A 6,000-nucleotide genomic window follows, 5' to 3' on the forward strand; every position below is an offset into this window, starting at 1 on the left:
TGAGTCCTGACTTTAATGTATTTAAACAGTCATTGCTTTAAGAAGTGACTGTAAGTACTGACCTCACCTTTCAAAACTTTTTGGGTTTGTCTTTGCAACGATAAAGGATGACCACATATTCTCTGTTCGTCTATGTATTTAGTATTGGAAATACCGGGGGAACATTGCAGCAATGTAATGTTTGCTTATAAAAGTGGATCAGAGTTTTGATTCGGGCCCATCTCTAGTACAGTGGCTGCCTTTGGAATTTTTCCACCAATCACTCATAAACGTTGGCTTCAGATATAAATCTGAAAATTTTAGTCACTCCCTTAATTTAAAATAGACCAGATCAAAACTCTAGATCCAGCTCCCTCCACCACTCCCTGTTAAGTTCGACCCTAGATCCATACTCTGTGGCCTAGATCTGGCTCTAACAAATAGGTTTTTGAAAGCCACAAAGAAGCCATGTTAGATACACTATATACTCATCTAATTCCATTTGAAATGTTTGTATTTCTAGTGATGGTTTGTTTTCCTGGTAGTATTGAATATCATCTTCATTAATGTTTACTTCTAATATTTGTTAATAAATAAAACACAGGATTAAAGTGTTCTCCCTAGCATCTCCGCCTAGTGTTCACTTGATCCTCAATTATTGAAGTTCAATGGTGTTTCTCTGTGGTGGGTACAGATAACTGTAATGCCCACTGAAACAATCAGTGCTAGAAGTCTCTGAATTTTTTAATGTTTGGTTTTGCAATCTTGACTGAAAAATAAATCTCTTCCTATTTCTTTAGCCGAATGTTGTACTTCAGTATATCGGCATGATTTTGTGGCTACCCAAATCTTTTATTCTATTTATTTTATTTCCATATAGAGTTAAGCCTTACAGTCTAGTATATTAGGCATATTTTACAGTGGGTATCTTACTGAATTCCCACTGGTGTTTTCCCAGAAAAGAAAACAAATGAATCTTGTATATCATGAATGTGTTTAGTCTGAGAGTTTTGAAACTTGCATCTCAAGGTGCAGCCTCTACATGTGTTCAAAATATTTCCTCTCCTCTCAGGACACAGTTGCTAAGCTGCAACCAGCAGGTAGATCTTGCGTCTTAATGAACGTTTGTTGTTCATCCCTACCTGCAGACCAATCTTAGTTTGAATATCCTCTTTCCTTACTTTCTCTACATGAGAAAAATCTCTAATATTTGTTCTCTCTCAGTATAATTATTGGCTTGATTCAAATTAGGGCCAGAACCTAACTCCTATGACTGAGAAAGTGTAAGTCAATGAGCCATTCACAGGTTTCATCTATAGAGCTCCTATTTCACATCCCATGTCAGTGAAAGTGAGTTTGGTGAGCCTTAATTTCAAAGAATCACTAGAAAATTCAATAGGTTCTGGACTGGAATAGTAGCAGGACAGTTTAGAGGTCAGGACTGAGATTTATTTGCAAAACTGTGAGGAAGCTTACACACCACCAGTGCCAGTAGCCCTTCTCTTTCATGGGGATTAAATTCATTCTTGGAATAAAACAAAAATAATGGTAGAAATTCCCCAGCTGAAATGTAGTTATCTTTCCTCCTGACATGGTGCTGCCAGCCTGTGCTTTCTGAAACACTAAAAGCACAAGCTGTCTCATAGAAAAAAAACACCTTTTAAAAATTTTTTTAGTGTTGTGAGAGGGTGTAAATTAATTGTATTCCTCAGTGATGAATCTAGCAGGGAGATGGCATATGTCCATCCAGTGCCATTCTGATTCCCATGAAGAGGATGCAGCCTGCATTACTGATATGTATCTTCCAGGTGTTTTGCTATGTGGATGGTACAATGCATTCAAGGACCTTCTCACAAGGACCTCTTAAAGCAGTACTGGAATCTCTCCTACTCTTGGCAGAGATTGAAGTGGCGCCACCTGAGTTTGCCAGAAGAGGGTTCTATTCCAACTATTTCGTAGTCCACAAGAGAGACAGAGGAGGGAGAGCAATCCTCCGTCTCAGAAACTTGTTCACCTATCTCCTTTCAAAGCATTTCAGATCATGCATGTCACCATGGTTACATCCCTAGATCCAGGAAACTGGTTCACCACCTTCAACCTACAGGATGCATACTTTCATGTAACCATCCACCCATCCCACAAGCATTTCCTACATTTTGTAATAGGCTCAGATCATTACCAAAACTGACTGTTCTCCTCTTCGGGATCTGCACAGCCCAGAAGGTCTTTACAAAGATTGTCCTCTCAGTGTTAGAAGCACTCCTACGTCACTGGGATATTGTGGTATTGGACAACTGGCTCATCAGGGGTTGGTCAGCTCTAGAGGGTCAGTCAGTAATGTCCAGGGCACTAGCTTTATTTCAGTCCCTGGGTCTCCATATCAATCTGAAGAAGTCTACAGTGACCCCAATCCAAAGGATAGACTTCATCAAAGCTACTCCAGACTCTTACTACAAGAGCTTACCTGCCTAAGGAGAGATTCTTTATTATGTTCAGTTTAATCTCAGCAGCACAGCACAGCTCACAAATAACTACAAGGACCAACCTACAGCTCTTGGGCTGTATGTCAGCCTTCACGTTTGTCAGGCTTTATGCAAGACTGCACCTCATATGTCTTCAGATGTTGTAAGGTATGTGTACACCCCAAACAGGCAGTCTCTCCAAACTCATCATGGTACCGCCTGAAAATTCTGGAGACTCTCAGGTGATCCACGGACCCACTGAAGCACTTCATGGGAACCCCATTTTCACATCTCCCATCCTCAAAGATCCTTACAACAGATGCCTCACTTTTGGGGAGGAACCACAGCCCAGGACAGGTGATCCTCACAAGATACCACACTCCTCATCAACATCCTAGAGCTAAGAGAGGTTCAATATGCTTATTAGCACTTCCTTCACAACATACATGGTCACTGTGTCAGGTTAATACTGGACAACAGCGCAGCAATGTGTTATATCAACCAGCAGGGCTTAGTAAGATCCCAATCCTTATTCACGGAATTGCTGAAACTGTGGAACTGGTGCATTTCCCATCAGATAGAAATCTCAGTGGTCTGACTGCAGACTCTCTGAGCAGGAATATCCATCAAAAACGGGGGTGGGGAGGGATAGCTCAGTGGTTTGAGCATTGGCCTGCTAAACCCAGGGTTGTGAGTTCAGTCCTTGAGGGGGCCTTTTAGGGATCTGGGGCAAAAATCTATCTGGGGATTGGCCCTGCTTTGATCAAGGGGTTGGACTAGATGACCTCCTGAGGTCCCTTTCAACCCTGACATTCTATGATTCATGAATAGAAGCTCTGTGACTTTGTCTTCCACAGCATCTGCCAAGCCTGAGGTCTCAGCAGACCTCTTTGGTACCCCAATCAACATGAAAATTTGCCTTTTCTGCTCCTTATAGCTACAACTCCTCGAGAGATTTCCTAATAACACCATGATCATGTACTTGCTATATGCTTCCCTGCCTCTATCTCTGATTCTCAAGACCTTGTTCAAACTGCAACAGAAAAGAGTGAGGGTTATCGTCATAACACTGTCCTGGCCAAGACAAGTGTGGTTACTGAAACCTCCTTCACCTCTCTGTGGCAATGTCTATCTGCCTTCCCATCAGGCAGGATCTCCTATCACAGAACTTAGGGATCCTGATCCATGCCAACCCCTCATCCTTGAACCTGACAGCACGGTTCTTAAATGGTTCTCAAACATGGAACTAACCTGTTTGGATAGTGTCTAGTCATTTCTTCTATCTAGCAGGAAACCTATTGCTTGCAAAACTTTCCTTCAAAACTGGAAATACCTCCATTCCTGGTGTTCTCTTCACTCTTCTCAAGCATCAGATGCTCTGCTCTCTAAGGGCCTAGAGTACCTGTAGGATTTGAATACACAGGGTCTGTCAATTAGCTCAGTCAGAGTACATTTGGCCTTCCACTCACTCGCTGAGTACTTCTCAGTTTTTGCCTATCCTACTACGACCAGATTTTTTAAGGACTTACACAACTTGTTTCCTCCTGTGTGGAACCTGGCCTCCCAATGGAATCTAAATTTGGTTCTTAATGCTCTAAGAAAAACCCTCCTTTGAATTGATAGCTACATGCTCTCTCTTCCACCTCTGCCTGAAGACTTCATTCCTTATGTCCATCACTTTGGCTAGATGAATGGGAGAACTAGGTGTTCTCATGGCAGACTGACTATTCACTACCTTCTACAGAGAGAAAATTACACTGTGTCCCCATTCTTGCTTCTTCCTTAAGGTCTCATCAGAATACCATATTAATCAGGAAATCTATCTACCACTGTTATATCCAAAGCCTCATGTCTCTGGGGAGGAAACCAGCCTACATACACTAGGTGTCAGGAGGAATCTCATATTCTACCTTGACAGTACTAAGACCTTGCCCCAGACTATTTGTATTTTTTGCAGAAATGATGAAGGGACAGCCCATTTCCACACAAAGACTACTGGGGTGGGTCTTGGGTTGCATCCTAATGTACTATGACACTTCTGGAATAGAGCACCCTCACAGAGGAACAGCACACTGCACTAAGGCTCAGTCACATCTGTAGCTCTTGAAATATGTTCCCATAATACAAATCTGCAAGTCTGCAATTTTGTCCTCCGTCCATATGTTTGCCAAGCCTTATGTTATCTTACCTGCTTGTAGAACTGATACAGTGTTTGAAGATGCAGTCCTCTGAACTGTCTTGGATCTTCCTTCTCAGCATGCACCAGTGACTGCTTGGGAGTATCCTATGGTGGAGCACCTATCGGGACATATATTCAAAGAAGGAGAGGTTTTTTTACCTGTACAGTAACTTGAATTCTTTGAGATGTTTTGTTCCTATAGGTCCTCTATATCTGATCTTCCCTCTGATGTGGAGTCTCTGGCTTTGGAATTGAGAAGGAACTGCTCTGCACTGCTTTGCAATCTCCAGTCCAGAGCGCATGGCATGCATGCATCATATGGTGGCACACCCACAGGTAAGTAACCTCCTTTTCTGCTGTACTGTATAGTATGCACCACCTTGCTACTATTGTCCTGGCTTGTGCACTGTTGAAGTTAAAATCATCAACTTTTCTGAGGACACGTAATACGGCACATTAGAGTATGGTGATTCAAGCCTGCCTTAAAGTTTAATTTTTTTTAAAAATTGCTTCCTTGATGATCTCAGCTTGCTCAGTTACATTCTTTCCCCAGTCATTGCAGAAAGGTGATTGCAGGGCTATGAGATATTATGATATGTGAAGATTCAGAATTCTGAATTATACCTATGGATTGGATCCACAATTTACAGTAATATTTACTTATCCTGCCTGGTTATATTACAGTAAATTATGGCACTCAGAAATAATATAAACAGTGCCCTATTATAGTCCAGAAACTATAACTAAAGAGCTCAGAAATTAACTACCTTGGAGACTACCTGCTGTATTATGAAAAAGAAATATAGGTCCCAACTGAGAGAGGTGCTGTGCACTTGAAACACCCAGAAAAGGAAATGGAGAGCTCAACCCATCTCACAATATAGCCTGTAAATTAGTAGTAGTGGAACTATGAGAAATCTCATGACTGACTGAAAACAGTCATGAGTCATTAAATTTTTTATCATTTACCTTTCTCAAGGTCCACAATTCTGAGCCCTGGAACAAAGTTTACTAATCAGCTCATCCATTCACATGTGTGCATTCTAAGAGACTGCCATGAGTTCTGTGATAATTATCTCATAGGAAGTAAAATAACATTTTTTCTGGCATTCAAACTATATGTTAGTTTCAAAATATTCTCCTGGTGGAAAAAATTAAAAGTTCTGCAACAAATAATTAAAAATTCTGTGTACAATATTTTAAAATTCTGCATATTTTATTTGCCAAAATAACACCATATAATCACACCGATTTGAATTGGTTTTGGTCATTTATTTCAAAAAACCCATCAGCAAGTATGTCTGTAACAATACAGACAACAAAAAAGATTCAGGAAATGTTTTTTGACAAATAGATTCCTTACTAGGCATATTAGTAAAG

Source organism: Chelonoidis abingdonii, chromosome 19 (assembly GCF_003597395.2).
Source record: "Chelonoidis abingdonii isolate Lonesome George chromosome 19, CheloAbing_2.0, whole genome shotgun sequence".
NCBI lineage: Eukaryota > Metazoa > Chordata > Testudines > Testudinidae > Chelonoidis > Chelonoidis abingdonii.